Source organism: Ursus maritimus, unplaced genomic scaffold (assembly GCF_017311325.1).
Source record: "Ursus maritimus isolate PB19 unplaced genomic scaffold, ASM1731132v1 scaffold_29, whole genome shotgun sequence".
NCBI classification, from domain to species: Eukaryota; Metazoa; Chordata; class Mammalia; order Carnivora; family Ursidae; genus Ursus; species Ursus maritimus.
In genome coordinates, this window is record NW_024425452.1 from 13,605,172 (window position 1) to 13,626,987 (window position 21,816).

The following is a 21,816-nucleotide window of genomic DNA, read 5'->3' on the forward strand; positions in this document are numbered from 1 at the left end:
TATATATATATATATATATATATATGATATTGCCCTAGTTGGAGGGAATCTATAAAGCCCAAATTTAATGACTTCTATAGAACATTAGTTTAATTCACTAAAGAGATCTTTTTGATGCTCACTAGTTAATGGGAAAATAAATATGAACAAACATGAAAGACACACCCTCTTGGCTTTAAGGGTCTCCCATTCTAACGGTGACATCCAAAAAAACAAAAATTAAAATGTGTACATATATAATATCTAATATATAGTAGCAGATGCATTTTAATTAGATGAATGTAAGACATTAAATGCCACAGTTCTAGAATCTAGATTAAAAAAGCATTATAGCATAATTTGCATGTTCATTAAATGTGCATTGAGTATTTAATTGCATAAGTATAGGGCACTATACTACTGTATGGGGAGTAATGATGAACAAGCAATCTTTAACACAAAGAGACTTCTAATTTTCTAGTGAAATATGCCACTCAAATATCTACAAAGTCTGTTGATAAGGGCCAAGTAATATAAGTTGAGAAGCATTGTAGAAGAGCGCATCCCATGTTCAATAAGGAACATAAGAGAAGGCACCAGGAAGGAGGGCACACTGATAGGACTGGACAGACCAAGCCCATCTTGATGAAGGCAGCAGGATGGAGCAAGAAAGATCAGTTGATAACGGGCTACTTTACTAGCAAGAACAATCAAGACATGGAAATAACTTCAAATAAAAATCTTCATAAAAGCACCTATCTAATGATATTTTTATGTTCATGATTATTTCATGGTAGAAATTATAGATACAATGATCCTCTTCAGTTTTGCCACAAATGAACATAAACACATAAATCCACGGGAGGTGCTAAAGAGACTAATTTTAAAGTATTATTTTGCAAGTCAGACTGTTACATACAGCTTTAGATTTTTTAAAGTGTGTCATACCTGTTCTCATGAACAGGAGAGGAAAGGTTGTATTTATTAAGTGACAAGACCTATGAAGCACTCCACTGGGTATTTTAACTATGTGTATGAATTCTCATCTCCATTTAACTGCTGCAGAAACGGAGGCTCAGAGATCTTGAACAACTATAGCAAAATCAAAAGAAGTATAAGAAGTGGGTTTAAATTTGTGTCTCTCAAACCCTTTGCTTTACCTTTTTCATGTCATGGTTTTCAAGAATAAATGATAAACAGATATTATTCATACACACAGTCATTTGTTCATCATAACACTTTCTGGAAAAGGAAACCTTTGTTCAGAGAGGTTATAATGTTTCCTTTAGAGCTCAGTCTTCTAATTCTGAATTCTATGAGATTTCCACAATGTATGGAGGAACCAATCTTGTCTTAAGTATGAAATTCAAGGACCTTCTCAGGCTTGATGATATTAAGAGTACTTTCCATAGGGTTAACATAAAGTTACAGAACTCTCTTCATAACTTCAGCATCTATACATTCTCCGTCTTAATTGAGGGTTTAAGACTAAGGTCTAGGTCCTCAAGAAATTGGCAGAGGGATACTTCATCTTGATAATCACATGTGGTGGTGGCTTGGGGGTATTTCTCTTTGTAGAAGGTATTTAAGCCATGAACTTATGTCCATGCTATAAATTTATCAAAACATCTATCCAAAGAAATTGTGATTTTTAAATTCCTGATGACTTTTTTCATTTTTTCCTTCTCTGTCACCTGGAATACTCATTAGTGTATTTCCCCACATATCATACAGTATTTTTTTTCCTGAACTAATGAAGTTCTACTCTTAACCACTTAAGGAAGTTTTTCCATCATGGAAAAAGTAGTTGCCATGCCAACAGTTTCCCAGGGTTCTCTTGGAAGTACAATTCTCTAGAGAATTCACGACTGATTGGAAAATGGAGTCCCTTTCTAACTAGAATGCCATCACTCCAAGAACATTTTAGTTAAAAATTATAAGGGCAGAAAGTCATAAGAATACATTAATAAGTGGCATTACTCAATGCCCTGCATTTTTCCAGCCTCAAATCTCCACTAACTTCACAAATGGAAATGCCTCAATATGAAATATGTGAATTTTTAAGGCAATAATCTATAGTTATTGTGTAATGCAGTATTAATTTTTACAGCTTTCAAAAACTCATACATGATGTTTGGATAACTTTTCACTCACTCCTTTAAAGTTTGAAATTAACTAAAAAGTTATAAACCCACCAGAGCCCAAGGCAGGAGTGGGAAGGGGAACAGGAGCCTTAACATCAGGTTCTTGACATTCCCTTCTTCCTGCTCAGTCCCCGCTCCCATTGGTTTTCCTCCAGCGTCCGTCTTCTGTTTTACCGTCTTACTCTATGTTGTAGGAACACACTTGTTGCCTTATATATTTTATTATTCTTTCAGAAACTTTTCCCACCCCATACTTACATATCAATAGAGATTTCTCATTCTTGGTAACTCACAGTTTGCTTAACAGAAGCTTAGAAAATACAGAGTTAATGTTGGGATTAATCAGCGTTATTTACAACATTTTGAAAATGTTTGTTGGCCTTTAAACTTCATCTCCAACAACAGAATAAGTTAAATCAGTGTTTCTCAACCTCAGCACTATTGTTATTTTGGGCCTGCTAATTCTGTGTGTGGAGGCTGTCCTGTGCATTGTAGGAATTTTAGTAGAATCCTGCACTCTAACCTGCTAGACGCTAGTAGCCTCTCCTAATTTATGACAACCAAAATTATCTCCAGGCACCACCAAATGTCCCCTGGAAGGCAAAACCACCACTGGTTGAGAATCACTGGTATAAATGATGATGGCAATGACTTAACCACGTGACAGGAACTATGCTAAGTACTTTAAGTACACATTATCTAATTGATGAGAAAGGTTCTATGATTCTTACTTTACAGATGAGACAATGTGAGCACAGAGAAATTAACTAAGTCATATAACATCACATGGCTAGTTAGTGAGACAGCTGGAATTCAAATCCAAGGGGTCTGACTTCGGAGCCTACATTTTTTATCAGCAGGCTAGAGCTGCTTTGCTGAAATCACACTAAGCAAGAATGGAATCCATCAAAAACATGGACAATTTTAGGTTTACATTTTTTTCCCACGATTTCAAACATTTAACCCATGGAAAACAGACTTCCTACAAATGTAAAACCTCTCCCGATAAGTAGGTTCCCTTATTCCCTTAGTCCTGTTCACTGAGTTGTTGAAATTCCATCAAAGACCAGATTTCCCAGGCAGAGATTTAAAGCTCAGTCCAAGGAATTAGATTCCTGGGATCACATCCTGACAGAACCATAGTTATGAGTATGAGACCCCTAAATATCATAAAGCTGCCTACATGTTATTTTACTTTATAATCACTCAAATATTAAGAGGATCTATATATTTCTAGTATTGTTAGTTCAAAACAAAATCATTAAAATTAGTTTATAAATCCTATATCTCTTAGCATTCAAATATTATCTTCTTATAAATAATAGCCAGCAATACTTAGATTTATTTTGCCACCTCTCTTAACTGTATGTGGCAGAAGTGATATTTTCACACAAAATAAAAACTATCATACAGTATAATTTATAAAGATTTTGCCTTTGTAAGTACCGTGTCTTTAAAAAATAGAATATCTCTTGATCTAAAACCTTGTTTTGTTTCATGCTGACTATAAAATGTTGTAAGGAGTATAGTCTAATAATCAAAGTTTTATATCAAATCAAGCATGGTTAATTTATATAATATTAAATCCATGATAAGTATTATCTCCTTCTAAGCTTCTAGGAAAGTTGATTGCAATAATAACAACCTTAACTTAACTTGCATTTATTGACTGATTTCTATGTGCCACACACTATATTAACAGTTCTTCATATGTTAGCTCATTTAATCCTCATAACAACCCCTTTATGTAGGTATCTTTAATATTCCCATTATGGAAGCAAAGAATTAGAATCATAGAGACATTAAAGAACTTGACCAAAGTTGGCTTATAAAACCACACAGTTTGGCACCAAAGCTATAGTGGAACCACTTATGTATACTACCTTCCTAAAGTGAGGGGATTATCATCACATATTATATTAGTCATCATTTTAGTAGATAGAGTAATTAAATTAGAACATCTATCTTATACTGACATAGTAAGAAAAACAAACTTGGTCTCTTAAAAACTGTACCATCTATAAAAAATTCTTGGCAGCACAGGGTAAGAAATTCATCTTAGGAAGAAATGAATTCATAATTATAAAAATGCTTTTGAATTATTACATAGACAGTTAATTTCTTTTCTTTCTTCCCCTCTCATTACCTCAAATATCTGGGTCCTCTCTGTCTTTCACATCACCTGTCAGTGAGACAGACTTTCCAGGTTGCTTGGGTCAGTCCCCTATTATACTTGTCCTGGTATCCTATACTATTTCGAATATCCTGAATTTCTCATATTTAACACAGAATTTTATTGAATAATTGTATTAGAACAAGCCAGGATGGGTTATGTCGACCTCTAGCTTCTGCCATAATCTCATCTTGCAGAGTGTGAGACATTTGTTCTGAGAATGGAGTTCTCACCTTAACACGTGGTTAAATCTGTAAGAGGACCAGCAACAAGACTTATTTTATCTTTTCCAGATGCAACATAAAACTACTATCTCCTTTTCAAGGACAGCATGCAGGGTACCAGCTGATCAAATAAAATGTGCTTTGTGAGAAGCAGCTAGGGAGAGCCAGTTCCACGTGATCTTGGGTGGTGATGGTCAGAAAGGAAATCTACCCATCAGCCCCTGCTGGTCCCCTAGTCTTACCAGCTGGCTAGTTCTTCCGTGACCCCTTCCTAGTCTTGTGAGATATCTGAGGCTGACAGAATACCAATCCTGTGGGCCAGAGGGAAATACTGAAAATCATAAGCTAAATATACATGAATAGAGGCTAAGTAGTCCTGCTACAGAGTATAGATAGTAGCAAACGCTCTGGATACTCTGGGAGTTTTTAAAAATTGTACAACATAAGTCAACAAGTGTTCATTGGATTTTTACTTATACTAGTACTTTTTATTTTGTAATAAAATCTTTTGATAGCAATCTCATGAGAAAACAGAAATGTGTGTTTAGAGTAATAAGTTCTGAATTTCCATTTCTCAAGAAAGTTGATGATACGCTTGTAATTTGAACAAAAGGTGTTTCGGTATTTACTATCTACCCTGGGAGTTGTACTGATCTCATTAAAATTAAAAGACAAATCTACAACAGAAGCATCAGCATTTTAAGAAGACTGCACCCAAAGACAGCATCTAAACACATGAACAGGCAGAGGTGGGGTATGTATTAATCTATAAAGCATGACTTTTCATTTAGTTAAGTAACTATTCTAAGTTAATCTTCCTATTTACTTTCTAAGACTTGGGGGGTTTTGTTTTTGTGTATTTGTGTGTGTGTGTGTGTGTGTGTGTGTACATGTGAATAGCAGAGATAGGGCTGATAATATATTCACCCCATGAAAAAGAGAACTTGTAAGTAATACCTGTTTATTATATTGTGTTCAGAAATTTCAATAGAAAAGTAGCTTAGCTAATTACCAAAAAGCTTGGTTTCCCATCTGATTCATGGTATCAAAATAAAGCTGTTGAGGGGCGCCTGGGTGGTGCAGTCCTTAAGCGTCTGCCTTTGGCTCAGGGCGTGATCCCAGCATTCTGGGATCGAGCCCCACATCAGGCTCCTCCGCTAGGAGCCTGCTTCTTCCTCTCCCACTCCTCCTGCTTATGTTCCCTCTCGCGCTGGATGTCTCTCTCTGTCAAATTAATAAATAAAATCTTAAAAAAAAAATAAAGCTGTTGAAATGTATTCCACCAAGGTAAAAGATCTGACTTCACTGTGAATGCTATTATAAGCTCAGTTAAAAGTTTAACATGGAAGATAATTTTTGTCATGATTGTGATAATACAAATGAAAACTCTGGTGTAACATACCAATATAATAAAAGCAACATTCCTACTAAAAAAAAAACCTATAAAGAAAAAAAAATGTACTTGGGATTGGCTGTGATGCAAAAATAATTCATGAATGTAGCCAAACTGGGGAAATATTCTACTAACCAAAATTGAAGATCTGGATGTGAAAATTTATACATATTAGGAAATATATCGTTGAACTACAGTCTTTTGTGAAGAATGGATGTTGACAAAAATACCATTGCTTAATGGTATAATATTCTATCTTCACTGATTATCTTTGATCCAATTTTAGAATATTAGGGCCTTTGTGAACAACTTGAGGAGACTCTTAGTTATCTTTCCAGTCTCATCTCCTGTCCATTTTCCAAACTTCTTCTTAACTCCAGAAATTTCAAAGTATTTGCAGAGCTATTTTATAGGTGTACCAATATATTGTTAATAAATAAATATTTCAGAATTTACATAATTTCATTTTACTTTAGAGCATTTTTAAAAGAGTCTCAGTTTGGACAATAAAATCATGTGGTCACTCTATATGATTAAAACCACAGCACATGTGGGAACCTACAATAAGAGTGTATTGGTGTTTTGTCACTGTGTAACAAATTACCACAAACTAAGCCGCTTAAAGCAATTAAGCTACTTAATTTTTTTTTTCTCTACTATTATCTCACAGCTCCATGCAAAAGAATCTGGGCATAATTTAACAGCGTCCTTTCCTCAGGATCTCACAAGCCTGCAATCAAGGTAGATGGACTATATTCTCAACAGAAAGCTGAGCTGGGGAAGAATTCACCCCCAAGTTCATCTGAGTTGTTGGCAGAATCCATTTCTCTGAGACCATATTATTGTAAGTCCTAACTTTTTGCTGGCTGCAAGCCGGAGACTGCTCTCAGGTTCTAGAGACCACTCATAGTTCCTTGCCATGTGGGCACTTCTCCAACATGGCTGCATCCTTCATTGAACCCACAGGAGAATATCTAGTTCCAGTCAGCTAAGACAGCACCTCATGTGATAATATAATTGCAAGAATGACATTCCATCACCTTATTTTATCAGTCAAAAGCAAGTTCACAGATTCTGCCCACATTCACAAAAAGAGTATTACATTTTAAAGATGTAAACCCCAGGAGGCGGGAATCATTGGGTGTCAACTTAGGAATTGTTTGTGACAAAGATAATATCGGATATTTCAAAATCTTAAAAAATCTTTAAAAAATGAACATGCTTAAAACAGTGGTTTTAAGTTTTAAGATCTGTCCAAAAGTTCTTTGATAACCCTACTCTGAGAGGTGGTGTCTATGTCCTCTCGACTCAGAGCCAACCTTACCTGACTATTTTTTTAACCGACAGAACCCAACGGAAGAGAAATATTGTGACTTCTGAGATTCGGTCAGAAAAGGCCATGTAGCTTTTACTCTATCACTCATTTGTTTCTATCACTCACTCTTTGGAAGCATCTCTTGGGACATATTCTTTCAGAACCCAGCCACCAGGCTCTGAGGAATCCATATCACATGAAGAGGTCATGTGTAGGTGATCCAATCAACAGATCCAGCCCAGATGCCAGAATGTGAGAAAAGAAGCCATCTTGGAAGTAAATTCTCCAGCTCCAGCTGTTCAAGGCCACAGCCACTGCTGAGTCTTCCCAGCTAAGGCTCCCGACATGGCAGAGCCAGGACTATTTGTCCTCTGTGCCTGATCCACAGAATCAGTGAGTGTAATAAAACGGTTGCTGCTTATAACTCTTAAGTTGGAGGTGGTTTGTTACACAGCAATAGTAACTAGAATATATATTGAGAACTTATGTGCAATTTTTATTTAAAAGCATGAGTTCAGAAAACTTAGATATAACTCAAAATATCTCTAGCAAAAGTATGAAAAAACAGGGAAAGTTCAGGAATTTCATAGATTTGCACTGTAAAATCTCAAGTACATTTCACTATGTATTTAAATCACATGCATATTAATTTTTTCTTTCAAATTTGTTATTAGGAATTAGTTCCTGAAGTTTATATCACCAGACGCTGATTTTTAAAGCTACTCTCTGCCAGGCTGAACATTTCACATTTAAAACAGCTACGACAATTCTATTTACTACATAGATATGGAAAATCAATGACAAATACTAAAATACACTTCGCTTGTAACTAAAGGCAGTTGTTGGCTTATCAACACGGAAAAATATTTAAATTATATACTATCAGCTAAATGAAAAATATATTAAAATAACATGTCATGTATAAAAAAGTAAAATGTTATGTGTGAAATGCAATGATTCTTGATCAACAACAAAATGTGGGTATCATTTGCTTTTCCACGTTTCATTTGGGTTTTATCTCAAGGTCAAGTTACAGCATTTAGATGTTATGAATAAGGTAAGATCTTCTTTGGAACCTAACATAAATATTTTTACTTTTGGCTTTCATTACAAACACCATGTCAATAAAGTTAATAATACTTTAATAAAGAAATTCTAAAAAAAATGTAATTATACATACTTTTATAAAGTTCAAAATATAATGCCTCTATAAGACTTTCCCTTTCATCACAAGAACACTAAAGGCATATTAAAATAAATGTTTAAATATGATTTACAGCCTCTTTCTATCTATGAAGACATAGTTTCTTCCATAACAAAACAGTACTTATGTAAGAATTAATCCCAGATTTTCAAAGCTGCCATTGAAAAGGATACAGAAGTTGTTAAGAGGGAACTGAAATACAAGATACATTAAGAAGTTGTTAAAGGAAGAAGTTGTAAGAGCTCAGGGCTCATGGCCCAGAAAATTACATGTCTGGAGTCTATGGAAATTAAAAAAAAAAAAAAAAATTAAATATTAAAAAACCCCTGCACTTATTCCATTATCTTGAGAAATGGCATAAAGGAACTACCAATGACAATGGTAAAATGAAATAATTATTTTCAAAAGAAAGAGCTTAAAATATTAATTCTGGGTGAGATGCTAGTTGAAATTATAAAGAGGACAGTTTGTAAGTACAGAAAATAGAAATGTTAATCATTACGGCCAGCACAGCTTCACAAAAATAAATCATTTTAAACTAAGCTTTTCTTTTCTTTTCTTTTCTTTTCTTTTCTTTTTTTTACAGACTTAGCCTTGTAAGGCAAAGAAATGGAAGTTAGTATCTGGGTATTTCACCTTAATAAGACTAAACTCAGAAAGGGGTATGATGACTACAAGAAAATGTTTGAGGAAATCCATTGTGGAAAAAGGATTAGACTGGTTCTGCATGATTACAAAGACTAGGATTTGGATCAGTGGGTGAAGACAAAGGTGCAGTGTACTAAAGGGTCGGTTTCTGACAAGAAGAGCATGGTCAACTAAACTGCACACATTCGGGATATGTAAGGTCCTCATCACTGGATGTGTTCAAATTAAGAGCTAAAAACAAACACCACCCCAAAACAAAAACAAAACCCCGCTTTTGCAGGAGAAGGGTCTGTTACCTACTGTCATTATGGTTGCCAGGTGTCCCGTATGCACAGAATATGCCTTGTGTTTAATGATTTTGCTCTGTGTCCTGGAGTAACTTCGATAGGATACTTTAAATGTCCTTTAGCTTTGGTCAAAAAACTACGAAAATATGTCAGACCTATTTTTTCTGCCACAGTAACTGGTGCTTAAATAAATTAAGTGCCAACATTAGCTGAAGCCATACCTTCACTCACTAATAAAGATCTGAACGATCCCTTATGCTTTCTCCTGCAGTTTTAACTAAGGGAAAATGAACAGGGAGGGCTGAGAATTAAAAGTACTTACTTTTTTTCTATTCATAGAAGAGAAAGAAAAAGTCTGTTTTGGCCAGAGTTGTAAGTTGTGACAAGTAAGCACCATTATGTGGAGATAACTTCAAATCTGTTCACATGCTCTGAAAGCAGCCACTCAACAACAGTCTCACTCTGGAAAGTTAGCAGATGAATGACAGCCCCATGCATGTGGAAGTCAGCAGCTTCGTCAGTGACCAGTCTAGACAACAGCCAATCAGCCAGTGCCTCATTCCAGTCAACTTGGAAATCAGCCAGTCAACAGCAGCCTTACTTCTAAGACCACAGTGATACACCTGAAAATCCATCGAAAACATATATGCTTCTGGAAGTCCACTAGTTCTTGAACTCCAGGCTTTCCTAAATTTTATGGAAGATTAACTCTAGGTTTGTATTCATATCTTAAAACACAGCTCTCCCTTGCAGGCAAACGGGAAGTTGACCATTTTTCCACCAGTTATCAAAGTCAATTATTGTTAGTTTGCAACTCTCTCAATGATTCGAACTCTGATTAATTAGTTACAAGTTTGCACTTATGAACAAAGAGACCCACTGGTGTGGCTGTGAGATTATCAAATGGAAACTTTTCAATTCCTGCAGTGGTTTCTATTACCTATCTTTTCTTCAGCTAAGACCGCAGAAGCAATGATGTATTGTACACGTGTTAAGTTCAGCCACAGATGAAAACAGAATTAGTCCCGAAAGTCACACGTCCAGGGCAAAGGACCAAAAGGGATTGTTTTGGTGTGAGCCAAGTGGGTCTCTCAAAGGTGGTCCTTGCAATCCACTGAATCAGGTTCTAGAAAGTAGGCATGCGGTCCAATTTGTACTAGCGTCCCTGGCCTCCAGCTTTCCAGGGTTCTGCTCCTACGGCTTCCATGGGTGCACAAGCTAGCAGTTTCCTTGGACCTCTGCCTCATCCTTTCTCACTTCAGCCTGCTCATCCACTTCTTCCTCCACTTGGCTGCCACCGTGCCAAGGTTTCCAGGAAGATGTCGCTAAGGCTGAGAGCTCGGTTATCTATTTTTATTTGTATATATCTGTACCCCAAAATGAAAGAGTAAATTTTGTGATACATTTTCTGAATCATGGACACTTCTTAAACAAAGAAAAAGAACTCTCGAGGCTCTGTGAGCAATATGAATTTGTTAATTCAATATTGATAATGATGGAAAATCAGATACAAAGCAATATTTTCCAGCTAAGATCTTCAACTAGTGCCAGGAATGGCCAGCAATCCCTGCACCGACAACGTCAAAGAGAGGAGAAGGCAAAGGGGTCAACACTCAGAGACAAACACCCTTTGCTCTTCTTTGCTCCCGCCTTTATTGGTCCTTCAGGATAATCACAAACCTTTATCACTGTTTCTCAAGCATGTGATGTATGACAAGGGGTCTTACTGGAACTAGGAGGATCTGTTTATGGGAAAGATATGATATGCTAATCCGCGTGTTCTACGAGTTATGCTACACGTAGCCTAAGGGCCAATGCATACCTGTCTTAGATCACAGGGCGCTGTTTGGGCTAAGAACACTTGGGGGGGGGGGGAAGGCAGGGAAGGCAATGCCCTGAGGCATTCCTATAGCGGAGTGGTCACGCAAGCCTCATAGGCCTCAGCATTCCAAAGGCTTACACCCTTCTCCAAAACTTCCCTGCCCTCAGCAGCCTCTGTGTTCCATTTTAGCAAGCCAGGCATTATGGATGATTTCATGCTCTACGTTAACCCCAACAAACCAGGACCAAAGAAAGAGATAAATAAAAAACATTCATATGAAGAGAAATTCAGATAAAGAAAACAAGTTGAAATGGCCATCCACACTGAATATTTTCATTAGCCTTTTTCAGCTCAAAGGACTGAACATACTCCTATCAGAAGTATTTTCTGATTCCAAAATTGCAAGCAAATTTTCAAGTGCCAAAACAAAATCTATTGCAATAATTTTTAAAAGTACTAACTCCATTTACTACTACAGAGATAAAAATATAAATGTCTCACTTTTTAAACCATAACTTGCATAAACCACAGATAAGCAATCATAATGCCGGAAAAAAAATTTCCCTTTGCCCATGCAATATTCTTTTTTGTGTGTGTGTGAAAATGTTCTGCTTATAAAATGAGATGAGAAACAATAGAAAATTTTGCAGATTCACTTATTTAGTAGTTAAGGGAGAAAAAGTACTGCTTTAATGGAGGTCAAAATTTGGTAAATGCTAGTATAAACGTGAAGACAATGTTTACTTGAAGTTGAAGCAAAACATGAGTGGTCTTTGGAAGGTATTGGCTGTCTTGCCCATTTTCTAATAATGCTCCTCAAGCATCACTGGATATCCGTTCTGTTGAAGTGAATGTTATAAAATTATTCTTTTACTTCATTTGTTCTATTCAAACTGAAAGATTAAAGATTTTTTGTGATTATTTTGGCTTTCAATATTAACTTCCTTCACATTCAAAACCCTAGTGGCTCTCTTTAACAAATGCAGTTGAGAGAATACTATTTATTTAAAACTCCAAAATCTGTTTTAATTCTAAACAAAAGGCCACCCGAATTCTTTTATTTCTTTATTTGAGATAAAGAGGGAGAGAGGGCATGAGAGAGAGCACAAGTTGGCGGGGGGGAGAACTGCAGAGGGAGAGGGAGAAGCAGACTCCCCACTGAGCAGGGAGCCTGACTTGGGGCTCAAGCCCAGGACCTCGGGATCATGACCTGAGCTAAAGGCAGATGCTTAACCTACTAAGCCACCCAGGTGCCCCAAGGCCCCCCAAATTCTTGTTGACAAAAATGCTGACATTAAGTGAAGCCTATACTTTCTCTTTAACATTAGGATTATGCACACTGAAATAAGAGTTAACAGTGTTATTGAACACTCCCTTGTTTCAAGGAACTTTTCAGATGTGTTAAAGAAAGAATCGATGAAAAATGTATCCTGTTAGGTATCAAGGCTCTTCTTAAAAGAGGGACATCACTTATAAATAGGAAAATAAATTCTTATTTGAAGTGTATAATTGTTAAGGTACTTGTCATGACTATTTTTTGAAATGGACCTCACCCCTGAAAGAATCTGACTCTTCTATATGGATGTTAGTAAATATTCTCCCAGCATGAGAATATGAAATCATTATGTGTAGCTGTGAAGAATGGAATAAAAGTTGATAACAATGGTCTTTTCTCGTTGGTGGACAACATTTTAAAAAGTTACTTTATCAGGATATGCAACACAATCCTGAAGAAGGCAAAAGCAAGTTGTGCCATTAAAACAGTGTTAGGTGCCATATAGTACCTACACTCGGGGTGAGCATAGCATTATGTATAAACTGGTTGAATCACTATGTATACTTGAAACTAATGTAACATTATGTGTCCACTGTACTTCCCTAAAAAAAATAGTATGTGCTTCAACAAATCAAATTGAAAATCAACTCTGAGTTGACTCTATGCTAGCAAGTGTTTGGTATACCAGTGTATAATGCTAATGCTCTGTGGGTTTTCCCGTTAATCAATGTTCAATGGACCAAAGAACAAAAGAAGTTGGCTGTGATGATTGTAGGAGCATGTTTCAATGGAATCTGATAAGCAAATTATGCAAAACAAGCAACTGTTAAATAAAGCCAAATCATCAGGGAAATATAGTTGAAGAAAGAAGTATGCAATTCAAATACTTTTAATTTATTGCAGATAAATCAGAAATAATTTTTAGTATAGATATGCCTCTCACAAATTTTCTTTTATCTCAATGCAATATTCTAAGCTAATTTAGAAATAATTCAATATTTAAGTGAGCATCTTTTTTTTTTTTTTTAAGATTTTACTCTTTGAGAGAGAGAGCACAAGTGGGGGAGGGAAGTGGGAGAGGGAGAAGCAGGCTCCCCACTGAACAGGGAGCCTGACGTGGGGCAGGATCCCAGGACCCTGGGATCATGACATGAACCGAAGGCAGACGCTTAACCCACTGAGCCACCCAGGCACCGCAGCATCTTGTATTTTTATTAACTAAGTCTGGCAACCCAAAGGGTCACAAATAACAAAACCTCAGTGCCATGCATTTGTGAATGTAAATTGTGTGGTGAATTGTGAGTTTGTAGGACAGCTGGACGGTGCCACTGATCTTGCCCAGACTTAGTTAATCTAAAGTGGGCTTTCCTCAGTATCTATACTCAGTTGATGGGAAGGCTAAGGCCTGGCTGTCAGAGGATGGCCTCACTCATTTGTCTAGTTAGTGGTTTGCTAACTGTTGACTGAAACTATTGGGGTAGCTGGGACACATGACTCTCATCATTCTGGAGCATAGCCTTGACTTGTTCTCAGTAGCTGCAAAGGTTTCAAAGAGAAACAGTGGAAACGCATGGTCTCTTAACTGACACATTATCAATTCTACTGCATTTTATTGGGCAAACCAAGTCCTAAGTTTAATACAAACTCAAAGAGTAAGGACATAGACTTTACTCCTTGAACCTACTGAATTACATTGTAAAAGGGGATAAATATAGGAATAAATGGAGAATCATGGCCATTTTTGCAATAAATTTACCACACAGGAATTCAAGCAGTATAGCTCTAAAAACTGTTTCTTTTTCTTAGTAAGTCGGCACATTTGCTAATTGTTTGATGTTCTTGATTAAAAAGTGAATTGGATATAATGTTTAAGAAAATTGATGACTATAAATCACTGATTTTGACCAAATTTCTTAATTACCATATTTTTATTAATTTCTTACATTAGATTAAGATTAAATAATATAAATATTTTAGCACCTGGGTGGCTCAGTAAGTTAAGCATATGACTCTTGATTTCAGCTCAAGTCATGACCTTAGTGTCCTGGGGTTGAGCCCCTTGTTGGTCCTATGTCCAGGATCCCCCCTCAGGAATCTGCTTGTCTCCCTCTCCCTCTGCCCCTCCCCCAGCTTACCTGTTCTCACTTTCCCTCTCTCTCTCTAAAATAAATAAATAAATCTTAAACCATAAGTAATACAAGTTTAATATGTTTGTTATTCTTTTAGCCATTATTTTCCCACATACCTTTTTCAATCTAGATAAATCCAATCCTAATGTTTTCCCTTTATAGACCTTTTTTTATAGCTTCCATGAAAGTTTCTCCATTTTAAGATAGGATAAATATAAATAATAATAAATTATTAATAAAATACATCATCTCTCTAGAAATGTTTCATCTGTCTCTAGATCTCTTGGCTTGCTAAATAAATACACAAAAATTACATGAAAAGAACATCCTTCGTCAAATAATGAAATCAGCAAAAAGTAAGTATGCAGAGCATAGAATAGCATAGAGCTGGCCTTTTAAATCTGACTCTCTGGTAGCAAAAGAAGTTTCATAGATCATTTAGTTTGAGAACAATTGATTGAATATGCTCACATGCATACAAAAAGAATTGATAACTAAAATAATAAGGAAAATAAGATTTTTCTGTCTACGTTGTGAGCATTTCCATTCCCAAGATGCCAAAAAAAAAAAAAGTTACACAGCCTGTACCTGCATTTTCTTTTAAATCACAATCTTTGATGATACATTTACGGCATTTCATGCATTGTTCTTAATTTGTTTGTATTTTTTTCCACAATTAAACACAAAATGAGTAAGATTAGGCCCCATAATCATCCAAGAGACACTAAAAATCTGCAATTTCTGGTGCACTTAATTTCAGATTTTATTTCACTTACATAAAATTATGAGAATTCTGTTTCAATAAGTAGTATCAGTACTTTGGTGTTTATGTTTTGCACTCTTTCTATATAAAAGCAGGTAAAAAAAAAGAAAGAAAGAAAGAATTCAACAACTGACCAAGCAAGCAAATACTTACATACAATTTAGGAAATGATCCTGAAGAAGATGAACTGTTGGCATCACCATATGATGAAATCAGTTGGTAAGGAGTCAGCTGTTATCTAAATTACATTTCATCTGAAATACAAACATTAAAATTAAGATATGCATACAATTTAGTAGAATGACATTTTTTTTAAAAGGCATATAATTTCCTATAGAACAATGGTTCCCAATCTTTAGCCTGAATCAGAAGCACGTGGAGGACCCACTAAAACACAGATTGCTGGGCCTCATCCCAGGTTTTTAAGTCTAGGGTGTGCTTGAGAATTTTCATTTTTAACAAATTTCCAGGTAATGGTGATGCTGCTGGTCCAGAAACCAAACTCTGAAAATTACTGATTTCAGAGGGACTGAAGAAACAGTATAAACATTAATTACTCATTATTCTTGAGTCTCCAGTCTAGCACTTCTTTGGATAAATTGTCCTATTTTTTTAGCCACCTTAATAAAACTACTTATCAATCCATGCTTATCTGAAGACAAATGCTGCAATTAAGGAGTATATAACGAAGAAAAGTTTTACTCTTTCCCTACATAGAGTGTTGAAACCATGCCCCTAACTCATTCTTAGTTGACAGTTTCATATACTTGGACTGTCCTTTGAACTGCTTTATTTAAAGTTTATTTAAGTTATAATTTATTTTAGATTTTATTTTTAGTTAATAAACTCTATTTTTAAATACAGTATAAAGAGGGATGCCTGGGAGGCTCAGTCAGTTGACCAGCCAATTCTGGCGGCTCAGGTTATGATCCCAGGGTCCTAGGATGGAGCCTAGAGTCAGGATCCTTGCTCAGAGGGGAGCCTGCTTCACCCTCCTCCTCTGCCCCTACCCCACCCCCCACCACTCTCTCTCTAAAATAAATAAGTAAATCTTAAAAAAAAATAAAAAAAAGTAAATATAGTATAAAGAGTATATGTGCGTATTCTTGCTACCTGTGTATATCTATTCATATCAGGGGTTCTCATAGCTCAATTTGGGAGAAGTGTGAAAGTTTGCTGTTTTAACTGATATAATATCTTCTGGTTACTCAATATAAAAATGTAGTTTCTGAATATTAGACTCCTCCCAGTGGTCTCAGTATGTGACTCATTCACTTCATGATGTGGGGAACAGAAAATCCCCATGCCGCCAAGTTTAGTAAAATGTGTGTCACCATAAAAGGTCTTCTTACAGAAAAATTGGTGGCATCCTTCCTACAGCCCATCATTAATGTCAGTCTTTTATTACATCTCACCAGTCTGAAAGTTATTAGGACGTGAGCTTGCTTAGCTTCAAAAAACCCAGGAGTAATATAGTATGTTTATGTTTCTCTGAAATTTATTTTTTAAAAAACCAGTGATTTCTTTTGTAGTTTACGATTTCTCCAACAAGAATGTTCTACTTTCCCCTAATAAGGGGCCAAACTAAAGAGCTGAAGTATAAGAAGCCTCCTGACCCTCTCATGTATCGAAGCCCGATTGTTTTCCCCATGAAAATGTTCTATAAAGAAAGTAAGTTGATATGATTCTGTAAGTGCATACCAAAGTTATATTGATTCACTATCTATTCCCATAGAGAAGTAGTTTGTTGGGTGTCTAGAGAGTTTGGTGAGGAGAAAGGTCATTCATAAAATGGTCTCATCCAAAATTTTCCTTCTTCCCTTTTTTTTTAAAGGAGAAGTAGTCTAGGGCCGCAGGGAGCGGGCGCAGTGGCTGCAGGCTCCACAACCAGCGAATGTTTGATCGGCAGGGCTCTTTGCCAAATTTTCTACTGACAAAGAAGCCCTGAAATAGGAACCTTTAAGTCAATTCATCGGAAAACAAATATTACATATAAATTAGTTTGAGGAAAAGAAAATCATACACATTCTTTAACTTCTTTAGTTATTTTGAAACAAAACAAACCCCTCCTACCTCTGCCAAAGTATGTGGCAAACACATGTAACTAGGTACATTTTAAGCCTTAAGATTGAGTTTATATTTCTAGATTAGTTTCAATTCACTTTTGTGTTGCTCAAGTTTTCTAGGTTTATGTTTTGTAATTTTGAAATTACATTTTCAAAGATTGTGCATTTGGTTTCCTAAAGCTTTCGATTAAGACAAAGAGAATTTTAAAATATTAGTGCAGAAATAGTGATACTTATTCCGGAGGGACATCTTGAAAACAGAATGGAAAAACCAATAAAATTTTCAAGGGCTACTGGCATCTAAAGCTTGCAGTTTTAAGGGTTTTTCTTTTTTTCAGTTTTAAAATTAATAATAAATGAAACAGTTTCCTTGAAAACATTCCAATTGGCAGAAAACCTAAATGTACAGAACAATTATTAGGATGATACAAGTTGTGAAGATTTTACCCTCTCCGAATGCAGGGATTTATAGTACTATTTTATAATCATGAATATTCATGCAGTGGGCACTACAATACACTGAGTATTCTAAGCACTTTTACATGTGTTAATTTTCAACAGTCCCGTACAGATGTGACCATTCTAAAAAATGAAGAAACTAAACTGCATGGATATCAATTGGCCAAAGATCAGGTACTGTGGTTTATATTATTTAGTATGTTGCTATTTAAACTCATAAAATGCTATATACGTGGCAGACAAGGAGATCTGCCATCCAAATTCTCCCAATGAAGAGTTTATAGCCTCAGCTGCTAGAAATGCTGTTGGCAGAAAGCCTTCAGCTGACAGTGCTTGCAAAGACCACATCAGCTGCAGAGAGCTGACACCCCCACCCTCCCAGCCCAGAGTGGCCAGTGGAGGTGGGGTTGAAAGACTTGGCCATCCCACCCAAGATGGGTCATCTCTGGCTGGCCATATTAGCTCCAGAGGCTATTATCAGGCTTACATTGCACCTTGACCACCCCGTCTACCCAATCCTGCTTCTTTTCCTTTCCTTCCACAGATATTGGTTGCGAAGACATTTACTAATAAACATTGTATGCACTAAACTTCGTCTCAGGATCCACTTCTCAGAGAACCTAACACAGAACACCATATCTTCATAATAACAAAACGCATTTGTGTCTATGATATACATGTCTAATTCTTCAATATAATATTTCAGTAAACATCCTTGTACATTTTTGTAGGTATTGGCAAAAATCCACATTCAAACGGACAGGGTTTAATCATTGATTTTGCTTCAGTTTCATATTCTATCCTAAAGACTTATTATCCCATCTTGATTTAGAAAAGTCACAATCACTCTCTAATTGTAAATCTTTGCACCAACTGTAACAGTAAATCTTTTAAGACAAGATGATCACGTTATCAATTCTCTATGGTGCCAGCTTCTGCAGTAATGGTGATCCAGGTTCCCACTGCAGCAATCCTCTCAATCACTTTCCAAAGCCCCTGATTTAAAAATCCATTCCAAATGTTGTACTATTGGGGTTTTTTTTTTCATAAATCATTCCTATTATATAAACCTTGGGGTTATGTTTTCATCAATATCATATGTACTTTGCAATTTTCCTCTAGCAAAATAACAATGCAGTACCACTTTTACTGTTTACTGTTTTTGAAACAGATGAAATAATATCAGGTCTTCATTTTATAATTTTCTTGTTGGGTAGATTGAAAAGGTACAGGTTATTGAAGGACCAGTCACCTAGCACAAAGGTCATCTTTCCATGTACTTCTGTTGCTGCTTTTTGAGTATTTCATTGCTCTGTGACGCCTACGTTTCATGGTAAGCTATGAGAAGAGGAAGGGAAATAAGAAACTAGAATTCAAGCTACTGAATGAAGTCTATCTCTCTGCTTAAAGCTTTGGTTGAAGGATATTACAATTAGAACAAAAATGACATATCTTGGTGATTTTTTTCATACATATATCTCCATAATTGGGACAAATAACCCATTAAAGTTATGTAGAAAAAAATTGTATACTTCATATCTCTAATAGACCACCTCGCATTTAGAAAAAGAAACTAAGAGCCATGAGCTTTCACAATCAGTCAGTGGTAGAGGCAAGATGCGAACCCAGATATCTTGGGCTTCTGGTCCAATACTTCTCCATTACCTAATCAGTGTTCCGTGGTCTTCCTAACCATAATCCTTCATTTAATCTTCTGTACAGTACAACTAATTGCTACAGGAATTTTTCTAAGAATTTTCTAACAAGTGTCCTAAAAAAGGATGATCCATATTTCTATGTTGAAAGATGAGTATAAAGGCCTAGCATCTCAGCCCATTTGGGGACAATGTCAAAGGTCAATCTAGCACCAGAGCTCCCTGGGGGTCAGCTGTGACTGTCACTAAGCCTGACTTTTCCCTCTACTCACACTTGCTTTCTTCAGCTTTCTTTCTCAGGTGTTGATCCCAAGAACATTTCTTAACAAATATCCTGCATTCTAAACTTCACCTCAAAAATCAGCTTTTTTCAGTACCTAACCTGCAAAGATAAGATTCTTTGAAACCTAATTCTACCTCTGTCATTGAATATTTGGGAGGTGAAGACAAAGTAAACCTTTCTGCCCCTCTAATTCAGACTTCTACACTCATAGGAAAATAATATTTAAAAAAATACTTGCTTTTTTAAATACAACTAATACTAGTCCCTCTTCCTGCTAGATCAAGACCATTTTCTAGCTTCTTAGTCACATTCATTTACTTTTATTTTCGTAAACATCTGAGGATATAAATCTTGGCATTCTCCCCAGTTTTCTCAATTACTACGGAGTTCGTCCCACTTTACACCATTTCCTGGGTCAACTAGAATCTACTGCTACCACTTAACTTCTGATCTTCCTTCAAAAGACTTATAGCATATCTTGTAATGTTTCGTTCATGGGACACCATTACATGTACAGTTACATACATCATCTTAAAGAAAGTCAACACCCTGCACTTGTCAGAGATAAATTCTAAGTTTACTGACGAATAAGTCAGAGGTTCCAGGGAAGTTTGTGGATGTTTAATTTCTCCCTTGTCCCATTCCAGATTGAAAGGAAGCCCTACTGACACTTACACATTTCTGCTAGAGAATCAAACATTCTTTAGATAAAGGTACTGAAAATGAAAAAGAATTTAAAAGACAACACCAAGCTATCTCAGTCCCAAGAAAGTTTATTTTAGGACAGCCAAGGAAGACCAAAGTAATGCATTGAAATAAATAAGAAAAAGAAAAAGCCCAATTCATCACGGTAAGATAACTCCTCTTTTCCAATTTTTTTAAAAAATTCAATGCATATGTGTAAATTAAGGAAAAATAACTTCTTTCCAGTCTCACCTAAAATTACTTCTAAAACTTATACTGTGGAAACGCTAGAGTACTATAAATCTGCTTCTTAAAGTTGTATTTAAGCATGGCAAAAAGCACTAATGTTTCTGTTTTACTGAAAAAGAATTATATTCTGACAAATAGGAAGTATCGATAAATTTTTATATGACTTTAATAAGTCAGTTTTTCAAATATCCACATTCCTCCATGTTATTTTTAAAATCATATATGTGCTGCTATTAGTGCCCTTTTAAGAGACAAGATATTTTCTCTCCTCTCCCTCTCTTTCTCTCCTTTCTGATACATGCCTGGGATCTGGCAAGAAGGCAGCTATCTGCAACCCAGGAAAATGACCTTCACCAGACACCAAATCTGCTGGCACCGTGATCCTGGAATTACCAGCCTCCAAAACTATGAAAAATAAATGTCTGTTGTTGTAACACCCAGTCTACGTTACTTTGTTATAGCAGCCCAAGTTGACTAAGACACCATAATTTAAAAATATTTTATTATATGAATTAATTCTAATCATAGGCAATCTAATAATCTTTCTAGTCTGTTAAAGTTCATTCTTCTGATTAATTTGAGATTTGGAGACATCTATGGGTTTTATATTTTTGTTGTTAAATTATTTGGGCCTAAAAAACATTTGGGGTTTTTTTTACTTTCCAGTTCTATAGATTACCAAGCATATAACTTTCTAGCATTTAATCCTAAAAGTATAACTATAAATCTTCAGGAATATTTACGATAAAAAAACCATATCCTTCAGTCTAAGAAACAGCAACCAATATCCCACATATGGTCAGTTTCTCTATTAAATGTTAGATGGAAAAATTTATGCTACGTTCTAATGAATAAACTTAATAGAAATAATAATCATGAACGAAATTTTCTTGCCATTTACCAAGACCACATTTCATCTTGGATTGGCTCTTGATGTAAACAGATGGTGGTTTTCTAACACCAGGTTATATGTAAATGTTTAGTTATTGCATGGTTGTAAAAGAGAGAAGAAAAAGAGAACCATGTTTACCTCCTCCACTCCCTCCCCAAAAAATTACAATAC

General features: G+C 35.8%; 1 long non-coding RNA gene across 1 annotated transcript; it reads left to right on the top strand.

The window, feature by feature from the left end:
- Positions 1-5,014: 5,014 nt before the first annotated feature.
- Positions 5,015-8,910, top strand: LOC121105716. The gene is made up of 3 exons (XR_005838341.1): positions 5,015-5,274; positions 6,584-7,621; positions 7,903-8,910. It is a non-coding gene; the product is annotated as an uncharacterized LOC121105716 (long non-coding RNA).
- Positions 8,911-21,816: the final 12,906 nt, after the last annotated feature.